Source organism: Gossypium hirsutum, chromosome A05 (genome assembly GCF_007990345.1).
Source record: "Gossypium hirsutum isolate 1008001.06 chromosome A05, Gossypium_hirsutum_v2.1, whole genome shotgun sequence".
NCBI classification, from domain to species: domain Eukaryota; kingdom Viridiplantae; phylum Streptophyta; class Magnoliopsida; order Malvales; family Malvaceae; genus Gossypium; species Gossypium hirsutum.
Window position 1 is genome coordinate 33,639,703 of NC_053428.1, and position 13,970 is coordinate 33,653,672.

General features: G+C 33.1%; 1 long non-coding RNA gene across 1 annotated transcript; it reads right to left on the reverse strand.

Annotated features, from left to right (window-relative positions):
* Positions 1 to 11,133: 11,133 nt before the first annotated feature.
* Positions 11,134 to 13,767, reverse strand: LOC107904416 (uncharacterized). The gene is made up of 4 exons (XR_005926522.1): positions 13,553 to 13,767; positions 13,369 to 13,432; positions 11,686 to 12,138; positions 11,134 to 11,537 (listed from the first exon to the last, which is right to left on the reverse strand). It is a non-coding gene; the product is annotated as an uncharacterized lncRNA (long non-coding RNA).
* Between the last annotated feature and the right edge of the window lie 203 nt (positions 13,768 to 13,970).

Below are 13,970 nucleotides of genomic sequence, written 5' to 3' on the forward strand. Positions count from 1 at the left end.
AAATAGTAATTGAATCTCATTCTATGATTAAAAAGACCTACTCCTTTAGAATCAATTCTATAACCATCTTTGCAGCCTCTTTAATTGCCATTAGAACCGCCATTTCCAAGCCCCTCGCTACACATCTACTAGAAAATAAAGTCGAAACCACCCTCTTATCATCCCTCAACACTCCTCCACAAGCCGCTATCTCATTCATAACAACTCCTGCCACATTGAATTGTATCTTAGCCATGGGAGGAGAATCCCAAACTAAGTCCCGAGTCTTCGTCAATCTTCCGCCCACACAACATTTCACCAACCAGCTCTACCAATCACTTTCTGAAAAGATACATTTATTATCGACAACTCTTACCCACATTAATGCTCTCATTATAGAATGAAACAATAAAGCGTCAAGAGTTGTAACCAATATTTCAAACACTTTACCATTTCGAGATAGCCACACAGTCCAACAAGACGCCGCAATCACCACTAACCATAAGCTTTTTTACAGACCTATCAGGGGCATGTTCTAAAATATGCATAAGTAAATAAATAATATTTTCCATGTCTCTCAAGTTGACCAAATATAAGAAGTTTTATATTTCAATTGTCTATATTCATTTGATTTTGTGAAGGACATTTTGTTCTTAATTATAATTGGATATGTAACACTTTGATCAATAGGTCTGAGTTATAAGATGTCACATTCATTGCCAGAGTAATTATAATTTAATTACATTCAATTTATACCTAATTATTCATTTACGAGTATTAAAAACACATGATGCCATACACTTTCATTTCTAGATCTTATACGAGCTTACGAAAGCCCTAATATTTACTCGAGGTTGAATTAGGACCAAACTGTAAAGATTTCAAAGTATCAAGTTGACATCGCAAGTTCGGCAGTTTCTTGTCGCAAAGCAACTCACTGACTAGGCTTATTACAGTCTTGAGTATACATCGTTGAGACGTAACTCTCTGATTGTTCTTTGTCATGACATTGGGAGTCAAGATAACACTAAACAACCAAATTCCAAATTCTACCATTTACGATACAAAATCGGCTTAAACCCTAGGTACATGACATATCCTAATCATGTAATAGCCAAGGTTTTAACTAAACTGAAACAGTGGTTTTAAAACCATAAATTTGAGGTTGTAAAATTATTTTAATATAATTTTTGGTGTTTATGGCATGAAATTAGATATGTGTAAAAGTTGTGTGCTAATTTTATCATTTAAGTGGTTAACTTGAGAAAAAAGACTAAATTGCATAAAATGCAAAAGTTGCATTCTATTTGAAAAAGGTGTTTAATTGCTATGGCTTATTAAATGAAAGGTCCTTACATTGTAATTAGACCATTGATAGTGGATATGGACATTAATGGCCTTATATTTGATGTTTTAGTGTTTATAAACCAAGGTTAAAATGGTAAAAATAGAATTAATATTTAATTAAAATAAAATAAACATGAAATTAGTCCATTATCATCTTTTTTGCACTGAATTTGAAGAAGAAAAGAAATCTTGAATGTGTTTAAGGTTTCGAAAACTTGAAGCTTTGATTAAGGTATGGTTTTAGCTCAGTTTTTTATGATTTCTATGTTTTTGTAATCGTTGCTTCGTGTTCTAGCTAGCCCGTGTCTTAATTTTTGAATTTTTTGATGATTTTATGAAGTGCTATTGTTGAATATATGAGCTTTGTGATAGTTGATGATGAAAAATGGATAATTGATGATAGATTATCAAGTTTTATTAAGTGATTTTTGACAAAAATGTCAAATAGGGACTTATTTATGAAAATGTGAAAATATGTGGTTAAATGTGTGAATAAATGATAAATATGGGCTGATATGAGTATTAGGAAAATTCAGCTAGCATGAAATTAGAAAGAAATTGTGTGATTTGTGTTTTTATGAAATAAGGACTAAATTGTAAGAAATGTGAAAGTTTAGGACCAAAGTGTAAAATTCCCAAATATGTGTTTGTGGATTGAATTGAATGTGTTGATGAATAAAAGAGTTAATTTTGAATGTATATAGATCAAGAACAAAAGAAATCAGATTGAGATCGAGAGAAATCAAAAGTTATCAAATAGTCGATCCGGTTCTTCTATTCCAACTACGAGGTAAGTTCATACGCAAATAAATGTCTTTAAATTGAATTACATGTGTTTACTTGTCATGGAAATGTTATAAATGTTGAACGAGCACTTACGAGCAAGAATCGACAGAGTTACGATATCCGAAAGTCCCGTACGAACCTTAGGAATAGTATAGGATATAGATGTCATGACATTAGGTTATCAAGATGTGATTACATGTAGACCATGTCTGGGACATTGGCATTGTATTGAGATTACGTGTAAGACCATGTCTGGGACATTGGCATCGTTAATCGATTTCGTGTAAGACCCTGTCTGGGACAATGGCATCGATATATAATAACATGTAAGACCATATCTGGGATATGGCATTGTACGAGCTTATGTGATTTTTGAGTATCTTTAATGATTCTGAACTATTTAACTGGCAAGGTCAAGTCGAGAAAGGATATGTTAATGAGCTAAGTGATTCAGCTACATACAAAATTCATACTAGCATTGAAAAGGGAAAGTATATGATGAACTTGATTAGGACATTGAATATATGTTCAATGAGAAAGGTTTGTGAAATTGTATGTGATTAACTATGTTTAGCATATTTGAATTGATATGCAAATGTTTATGTGATGACTTTATTTGTATATGGCTTACTAAGCTTTTAAAGCTTACTTTCTATGTTCTTTCCCTGTTTTATAGATTATCGAAGTTAGCTCAGACTCGGAGATCGTTGAGAAGCATCATCACACTATCGATCATTTTGTTGGTACTTTTGGAGCTTTGTATATATGGTATATGGCATGTATAGGCTAGTGTCATATTGGTATGTTTTGAGTTATGATTTAGCCATGAGATTTGGCTTGTAAATGTTGGTGTGTATAGTCATTTAAGTTGGCTTAGGTTATGTGTTTGGTAAGTGATAATTGTGATGTATATAATGCCTTATATGTTGGCTTGTTTTGGTATGTTTGCCATAGTTGTTGATATAGCTAAATGGTTGTTCAATTGGGTTGGTATTTAATTGATATACTAATACTTGAAAGTTGGCATATAGTGGTTTTATTTTGAGATGATAATATGATGAGTTATGTGACATGAAATAGATGATAAGATGAGGATTTAATACATTTGGAACTTATGTAAGTTGTGTTGATTTTGGCTTAAGGATTTGGTACATTTTGAATATGGAATTGAGTAGTTGAAATGTTTGAAGATAGATGGAATGATATGTGTCTAAATTGGCATGTTTTGGCTGCCTATATATGTATTGAAATGGTACTATTTTCGTTACTTTGTGTGCATGAAAGAAGGGTGGCAAATTGGCTTTATAAATGGCCTATTTTTGTCCACACGGGCAGAGACACGGGCGAGTGTCTCAGCCGTGTGAGAAACATGGTCATGCTGCACGGCCATGTGCCCCCTGGGGTACCCTTTCGAATTCAGTTAGTATACCCTACAGGTTTGGCACGGTCTAGACACACGGGCGTGTCTATTGGTCGTGTGTGGCACATGGGCTGGCACATAGACGTGTGGCCGGCCGTGTGGCCAAGTCAGTAACCTTTCTAATTTTCCCACGGCTATGGCACACGGGCGTGTCTCCGGCCGTGTGGTACAAGTCAGTATGTATGCCCTGTTTTCACACGGCATGTGACACGGGCGTGTCTGGTAGTCGTGTGAGGCACACGGCCTGTCCACACGGGCGTGTGACCCTTAAATGTTTGAAAATTTTCTAAGTTTCCTAAAGTTTGCAAATGTTATCGGTTTAGTTCCGAACCACTTCTAAGCATGTTTTAAGGTCTCGTAGAGCCTTACAAGGGACATTGTGAATATTTTGAATGGATTTTGAGTATGAATGTAAAAATGTATGTGAATGAAGTGTGTTATCCGGTAATGCCTCGTAACCCTATTTCGGCAACGGATACGGGTTAAAGGTGTTACAAATCATTTCTTTACAAAACTGGCTTAAACTCTAAGTACATGCCATATACACTACCTTGCTATGACCCTACAAAACTGGGTCATGAGTCATTGCTCACATAGTGACCTCAACACTGGTTATTTTGCAAGAGGTTTATTTATATATGTTAAGTGTTTTGACATCTGGTTTTAGCGTGTGTCAAGTGTTTGTTTGGTGATGCATAGAAGCAGTGCAAGGTATTCATATATTAAGTGATTTACAATTTTGGGCTTGTCTTGTATATTTGATTTTAGTGTTTTGATCTTGTGTTTGGATATGGTGATATTAACAAAAAAATCACTTCATTAAAGCGGATACATTATCACATGCTTCATTATTTATCTTTAATTATATATTTTTATTAATTATAATCAGAATACGAAAATACAAACACCCATACCATATGTAGGTATATAGAGAATACATTATGGGTTAGGGAAGAGGAAATTAATAAGTAGCTCTAGTTAATGGATATATATATTAGTATTCGCGTATCTACAGCTTCAGGGTTGATATCTTCTTTGTGGACAGTTTTGGATTAGTGTTGTGCTAAGGGTTTCGAGTAGTGAAGTTGGCCTAGGGTAGCATATGCGAACCTCCCACAATTGCAATATTCTAATTGTTCTGTTTGTGTCACATTGATTTTCAGGGTTGACCCCTAGATTATTGAAAAGCCTTATTTCAATTTGTTGTCGTGCAAGAGCTAATCCACTTGTGTATCCGTGTAAGAGTCCCAAATCTGGATTGACCAACAACAAGTAAAGCAAATTAGAAACTATTTAGGAAGTGGAATATTATACGTATGTATGAGCTAATAACCAAGTATAAATAAGATATAGTTACCAGCAGCTAAGCCATTCATGAGTTCCGAAGAAGAGTGACAGTAGAGAATACGTGCGGCATTTAAGTAAAAATCGGTATTGTAAATGGTCGAATTTGAAATTTGGTTGTTTAATGTTATCTTGAAGTACCATTTTGACATATTTTGGCTTGAATGCAATTGGTATATTGTTGAATTGATTATAATTGGGATGTTTAAGTGTTATTTCAGGTATTTTCAACTTGTTCAAAATTGGCCCTTTTAGAAACAGTGAGTCACGTCACGACGACGTACTCCAACGTCGTGACAAAGAACAAAAAGAGAGTTAAGTCACGACGATTTATACTTAAGGTCACAACAAGCCTAGTCAATGAGTTGCATTGCGATGTGGAACTCCCGAAGTCGCGATGTCAACCCGATACTATGAAATCTTTACAGTTTGGTCCTAATTCAATCTCGGGTTGGCATTAAAGCTTTCATAAGCTCGTATAAAACTTAGAAATGAATGTGTATTGCATCATGTGTTTTAATACTCGTAAATGAATGATTAATGGTATAATTTGAATGTAATTAAATTGTAGTTGTTGACAACAAATATGACATCCTGTAACTCAAACCTATCTATCGAAATGTTACATCACCGATTATATTTACAAACGAATTGTCCTTCAAAAAATCAAATGAATATAAAGAATTGAAATATAAAACTTCTTATATTTCGTCAACTTGAGAGACATGGGAAAATATTATTTATTTACTTATGCATATTTTAGAAAACCCAATTCACTAAAAAAAAACCTTTCGCAATTGTTTTAACTAGGGATTGTAATTAAATCTTGAATTTTGAACAACTACTGCTCAAGACTTGAGACAAAAGGTAGCTAAAAGGAACTAATTTTGAGCATCAGGGGTGCTATAACTTTCCCCTCACAAAACTAACTTTGGAATCCAATTTCATTTCATTCCAATTTTCAAATGTAGACAAAAAATTATCTCATTTTAAAAAAGATTTAAAAATTTCTTCTTAAAATGATAATTTTATAGGTGATGGATAACACTTAGCATAAAAGATCAGTGGCAACTCTTATGTTTTTAATTAAAAATTAAATGTTTTGAAAATAAAAATTCATTTTAATAAAAAAAATTTGTCAAGTTAACTCTCGATAGTCATGAAATTCAAATTCAATCTGATCTTGATTCAAACTTGACTTAGGACAAGACCCGAACAAAACATGGTTATAACATTTTTTATTTGTATAGTTTAGTGGTCAAAATAGTAAAAATAAAAAAAATTAGTGGACTAAAATAGAATGGGGACATTACTTTAATGACATTTATGTACTTTACACTAAAAATTTTGCCTTTTATAAAAGTAATTTAACGAAGTGTTGGTTCGTGCAGACAGTGGCCATTAAGGTATTTTGATTAGATATGTAAATTTGTGAATTAAAAAAAAGGATAATTAATAAAAATTATTTCTAATTAACAAGAAAAAGGAAACAAGACGAAATTAAACTCTGTTAATTCTTGGGAAAAAGAAACCTTTTATTATTGAAAAATTTCATTATTATAATGTATTCATAAATAAGGTTGAGATGAAGAAATAGTGGGATTGTGTGAACTCAACCGATAGTAGGGATATTGGTTACATTGCCATGAGTGTCGACAATTACAAAAACACGATTGCAGCAAAAATTAGGAGGTCCAACTCTTCCTGGTGTCAGTATCTCAGCTGTTACTTCTGGATTTTCTTTTTCGATTGTTGCTTTAGCCGCTGCTCCATGATTACCCAACAGTTCAGGCCACCTCAGTTTATGTCCTGCATATTGGGAAGAAACTGAACAACCGAAACAAAGCGGAAGCACAACTGATATTCTTTTTCACCCTATAACTCCTGTCAAAAATTATGGCAAGCACAATAGCACAAAATATATTCTCTAGCAACCTTAATCAACCACAAATCAACTAATGCAACCACAACAAAAATAAATAGAGACACCGGTATTTTTACGTGGAAAACCCCTCTAAATTAAGAGTAAAAATCACGGGACTTTAGAGTCCGATCAAGAGCTCCACTATCATCAAATGTTCAACTACAAGATCACAATATCAAGCCTACAACAAGCATTCAACTCCAACAAGGCTAACAATATGTAATCTTTAGCAAAAGAGAGAAAAATGAGAGAATATCACCAAAAAACGCAGCTGCTGAAAAAACGGGTATTTCCAACGCTACAAGACTCGGATGAAAAATCCGACCGTACAAAGTCAAGAACACATTATCGTCTAGCTGCTATCCAAAAATCAGCTCAATCGAACCACGGATGAACTTTCGATCGAAGAGTTGATCACTGCTGCACCAAACTTGAAAAACTGGTTTTTCTCTTCTGTCTTTTTCTCCAACGAGCTTCAATCTCACTCTCTTTCTCTGGATGAAATTGAGAATTTTTCTCTCTTAAGAATGCTGCCCACTCCCACGTTAAAAGGCCAAAAAATTGGCTTTTGACAAAACCAAAAAGAAGGCAAAACATTGTGGCAGAAAATATGGATTTCCCACATAGTGGGACCCATACCCAACACTGCAACGTTCAAACAAATACGTACATACATAATTGAGATTGCAACTTAAAAGAGGGAAAAAAGGAAATTGAAAAGAGGGGATGGAATGTACCATGAGCGCAGCAAACAACATCAGTGCAAGTACCACTTGCACAGGGTGGGTAACGTGGCCAACCAGACATGTTTTCTCCTTTCTAGGTACCGTTTGTTATGTTTAGATTCAACAAGTTTCTCTCTAATTTATACTACAATGTTATGTCTACTTATTTACGGAAAGAGACATATTTATTTTGAATTGAGGAATGATTTCTGAATAATTTAATCCTTCGGTTTCATTCCTAAACTTTTTTGTGTAAACGCATTTAGGTTACTCTAAATTACATTAAACTTGCATTGATTCTTATCAAACTGATAGCGTTGAAGTAAAATCTTTTTAATAAATGCACTTTTTAAAATTCCATCTTATATTATCCTATTATAAAAAACAAATTCCTATCACCTAATTAGCAATCTTTTCAACAGCCTTAATATTATCATCTTCAACAAAGGTCCTACACGATTCATCTCCTCAGCTTTTATGCAAAGAAACCTTAACATTATCATCTCCATTCTGCAGAATATTTTTATTACAGACCTCTTCAGTGGAACTGTAATTAGCTGGACCGCAACAACACCCTTTATTGAGAGAATTTAATAAGACGTTTATTGTCTTAATTCCAAAGAAAGAATAGAACGAGATGGCCGGGGATTATAGACCTATAAGTTTATGCTCCAGTCTGTATAAAGAGGATGAAACCAATTATGGAAAGCTTGATATCTCCGCTTCAGAATGCCTTTGTTAACAATAGACAGATCTATGATAATGCGTGTAGGATTCGAAATTCTGAGCACAATTTAGAGAAAAAAAGAAGTAGAGGTGGAATTTTTGGCTGATTGAAGTTGGACATAAACAAAGCCTATGACAGACTTAGTTGGAACTTTGTGGCGGAAGTTATGGCGAATATGGGTTGAAGTACTGCCTTATGTCTGGTGGAAATTTATGAAAATGTTTAGACAAGGCTTGGGGTGAAAGTAGGGATAACGAGCATTTGGGGTTTGATTTTGATAAAATGTGGAACAAAGCTAATTTTTTTCAACCATTGATTAATAGACTTCAAAAACAGCTTCTTGGTCGGAAAGCAAATCTTTTTCAGAAGGGGAAAAATTCACTTTGATTACTCTTAGCAATATTCTTATATCTACCATTTAGCTTGTTTTAAGGCTTTGGATCATGTTTGTAATACTGTTGACAAAATAGCCAAAGACTTTCATTGGCATACTAGTCGTGGCAAGAGAAAATTTCACATGAAGAATTGGGAATGGTTGTGTAGGTTCAAAGAGGATAGAGGATTCGAAAATCCAAATCAGTGAATCAAGCACTTCTGGTGAGACAAGCTTGGCTCTATTTATAGAGGTGCAAGCTGGGTGGTTCAAAATATAATTATGAAAAAATATTGCAATAAATAAGCTTTGGTAGAGAAACTTCCAAGGAAAATAACTTGTGGATTTGGAAAGTATTTTACATGGGAGAGAGTTAAGTAAAAGAAGCATGAACACGAAGTGTGGAGTGGAAACCAAATAATGTTAGATAATGGGCAAATAAGGGAGAGGGGCGAGATGTCGTAACATTAGACTAAATAAATTGATTAACCATGCTGAAAGGTGTTAGAAACTTTCTTGTATTAATGAATTATTGAGTGGCGAGATGGGGAGACCATTAATACAAAGCTCTTTGACATTTTTTTCAGATTGGGTGATGAAGGTACGGATGAGGTAAAATATATTAAATTAAATTAGTTGAGTTGGGACATATTTTGGGATGGGATTATGGTATTTTTAGTTCGAGATATCTGTTGGCCGATGAAAGATCTATCTCTTAGTTTCAAAATTTGCTTTGAATCACCGTATTTCAAATCCGATATCTCAAGTTATGGATGTTTTAGTGAAGACTCTACGAGCAGAAAATCCAGACGAGTCATTACTGGAATTACAAGTTTTGGACTTTAAATTCATGTTTAAATATATTGCGCTTACTTGTAATGTCTAATTTTAATTATATAGAAGCTCAATATTGTATTTATTAAGTTGTATGTTTTTAGTATTTATTTTGAATTTTAGGATTTCTTTTAAGTCTTGCAAATTGTTTAAAAGTTTTATGGTTCTTAGTTGGCAATAAGCTTTAGTTTAACTAGAGTTTAATAAAGTTAGGAGTTTTTTTTCATTCAATATGTAGTCTATACAGAGACACTTTTATTATTAATTATAGAATACGATTTTGATTTTTGATTAGTAAAAGTAGTCTTTGGAGTAATTTTCTGTACAAGATTCAATTCTTGTTAGTATCTCAGAAATTCTTTTATTATTATAATATTTATATGGTAAAAATAATTTCAAAATGTTGTTTATTTAAATTCGATCAAATATCATGTTTTTAAAATTAAATTTATCTATCATTATGTTTTAATTCCATAATCATATTATAAACTAAATGTTACAAAAGTTATGAAAAAAAAATTAAAAAAATTAATGTAATTTAATTAATACAAATAATTAACTCATGCATTGCACGGGTAAAGAAAATTTGTACAATCAACTCTCTTAATAACAACTCTATTTGTCTACCAAATTTTGCTTGTTATAGAGAAGTGGTTGGTATACACTTATATTATGTTGTTATAGAGAGATAATCATTGTACACTTACCATAGAATTTATATCATGAATTTCCATAAATTAAAGAAAGTGAGAATTATGTTCAAAAAGAAATATAGTGTAACACCCCATACTTGACCCAATCATCCGGTCTGAGCTACAGGATGCAACATTTTTTGTTGGAGCAACTACGATTCAATTTAACCATGTATACATGCTATTAATTATAATATTCATTCACAATATGATATACATTAAATTTCGGATCCTTTATGAGCTTACAAAAGCTCTTAAGGTGAATCGGGATCAAATAAGGACAAAATTTTTTCAAAATATTGGGTTGACATTGATACTTCGGATCTCTGTGTACAATTAAAGGGTTTAATTACTCAATCCTCCATTTGTACCCAAATCAACTAGAAAATGCCCAAAACTCTATTTACTAAACACCCCTCAATATTTGGTTTGATGCACTTAACATTTACTACATAAGTCTTTATATAGATTCAATGTCTCATTACCTTCATTTTTCTAAGCAGTGTAGGATATGAGTTTTTATATAAATTCACAATCCCTTACTTTTTTTATTCCTAAATAATGTGGTATCCATTTCCCTACTAACATAAAACTTAAGGCTAAATTTAGTAAATACTACTCACCAAAGTTAATTCTTTTACAATATAAATATTGATAAAATATATTTTCCAATAAGCTGGTGTTGATATTCAACACGACCTTGCCATGACCCTACAAGGTTGGGTCATGAGTCATTGCTCACATAGTGACCTCAACACGGGTTATTTTGCAAGAGTTTTATTTATATACGTAAAGTGCTTTGACATCTGGTTTTAGCGTGTGTCAAGTGTTTGTTTGGTGATGCATTGAAGCAGTGCAAGGTATTCATGTATTAAATGATTTACAATTTTGGGTTTATCTTGTATATTTGATTTTAGTGTTTTGATCTTGTGTTTGGATATGGTGATATTAATGAAAAAATCACTTCATTAAAGTCGATACATTATCACATGCTTCATTATTTATTTTTAATTATATTTTTTATTAATTATAGCGAGAATATGAAAATACAAGCACTCGTACCATACGTAGGTATATAAAGAATACATTATGGGTTAGGGAAGAGGAAGAGAAAAAGTAACTCACTAAAGGATATATATTAGTATTCGCGTATTAACAGCTTTCGGGTCGATATCTTCTTCGTGGACAATTTTGAATTAGGGTCGCACTAAGGGGTACGGTTAGTGAAGTTGGCCTAGAGTAGCATATGCGAACCTCCCACAATTGCAATATTTCGATTCCTTTATTTGTGTCGCATTGAATTTCAGGGTTGACCCTATATTATTGAAAAGCCTTATTTCAATTTGTCGCGGTGCAAGAGCTGATCCACTTGTGTATCCGAGTGATCTAGATTGACCAACAAGTAAAGCAAATTAGAAACTATTTAGGAAGTGGAATATTATATATATGTATGAGTTAACAACCAAGTATAAATCAAGTATGGTTACTAGCAGCTAAGCCATTCAAGAGTTTCAAGATAGAGCAACTGTAATACCTTATACTTGGTCTAGACATAATGGTCGAATTCTGAGGTGTCACAAAAGTTTATCTTGAAAACCAAAGTTTGATCTTAATATAAATCAAAGTCAAACCTCGTTTCCATCACTATTCAAAATCTTTAAGAAAACTCCTCGTTTAAACTGTCTCTATATTTTGAACAACCACATAATCATACTCTCAATTTTCTTGCAGTGGAAATTCTAAAACTAGCATAGTTTTGAAAACCATATTTTGATTCTGAAAACCCGACTTCTTTTTAGTTTGAAATAAAGGCGTTCAGAATAAAACCAAATCATAGCTAGCTAAGTATAAATCCAAACCAAAATAGTCTCAAAAAGTCCAAATTAAACAGTCCTCAAAAAATAAATTATAACTTAATAGTATTAAACAAAATGCAACTAATAAATAAGCCTCCACTACGTCGACCTGCCCCAAAATTATTGATTACCTGAAAGAATACAAAGAAAAAATAATGTGAGCTTACAAGCCCAGCGTGCGAAATATTTCATCAATATATCATATACATAAATATTACAAGGAACACTTATCAAATCATGCTCAATTACATATTTCAGACAATGTTCAATTACAAATCAAATGCATCACCATTTTAAGAAACAGATACAAACAGATGCAAATATAGGTCCTACCCCTATCCGCTCTACACACTATCTCCGCCCATCCCAACACACCAATTAAGGTATTAAATATTCATCCATTCTCACACACCAAGAAGTGAACGTATGTCACTAGACAAAATCAGAACAATTAAGTTACAAAATACGAAATGTGGTAATCCGCCAGAACCAGATGTATGTGGCTGAGCCACCAGACAAGACAAATAAATTAAACTGCCCACACTTCCTTCAACATATCATATCCCAACCCAAATGCATGCAATCATAATAGTATATATACAAAATAAGAATGTAGTCATTTTAATAGATACACATAATACAAATGTAATCATATTAACATATTAATAGATACACATAATACAAATGTAATCATATTAACATATATACAGAATATGGATGTAATTATACATACTTCCAAAATAGTCATGCTTCCAAAATTATTAAACAAATATCATATATATATATATGTAATGCATATTCTGAACATAATAGCATTTAATCACATTTCGAGCCTTAATTAAACAATATAGACTTTACAGAGGGTCTAATTATGGATTATAAATTTATAAGACTCTAAGCGGTAAATTTTCATAAATTGGGCCCACACACCCATGTGACCCATACGACTCAAATTGACTAGCCCGTGTGGCCCACACAGCCTATCACACAGTCTACACATGCCCGTGACTCACGCCACAACCTGACATACGACTGTGTGAATCACATGACCTACTTGTCTTGCTCGTGTAATCGCACACACCCTTGCGCACCCACACAGCCCACACGGTGGTGTGACGAACAACAATATTATTTTTCCTTTACATTTTTTTCTAGATTTTTCATATTCTTTCATGATGGTTTCGAGTTAGAAACACACACATCTAAATTGCTTTTTATGTAGATTCAAGAACAAAAACACCACAACTCACAAATTAAACACATGATTTTTACCACACTCGAGTGAGTAATTTGATAAAAACTTCATCAATTAAACCCAATTACAGAAACGGATCAGCCCCTACAACGACGAGAACACTTACTGTAGAACGAGACAGCAACTTAACCTCGCCTAAGTCGCTGGAGGATCACCAAGCACCCCTCGATCTTCTCATAGAAGTGCATCGATATAATTAAAATCAGAACTTAATAGAAAATTCACTTCTTTCAAATGATAACCCAACAACCAAAATTACCATAACAACTATAGAAATATCATTCTCTTACCCGACCGAAATTGAAATACCCAAGAGGGTTTCAAGTAAATGATTAACAACACACTCGTCCAAGTTTGAGCAACAAAAGAAGAAAATACACAAGCTACGAACAGGAAACAGATTGGCGAAGAAAGAATAGCAACAAAAGTGAAAGTTCAACAGGAAACAAACAAAACAAAGCAAAAAAAGAAATTTTGAAAAACAAAGAAAGAAAAGAAAAAGCACACGAACCAAGAAGGGGGAGTGAGAGACGTGAGAGAAGAATTAGGAGCAACTTTGGGAAAAGAAAAGAAAAGAAAATAAGATAAAATAAAAATAAAAACAATACAAACAAAATCACAACTAACAACTCCCTCAACAACCTAATCCTCATCTAATAGATTTTTTTGCTGAAGCCTTATCATTCAATCAAATCAATTCTCTTATAA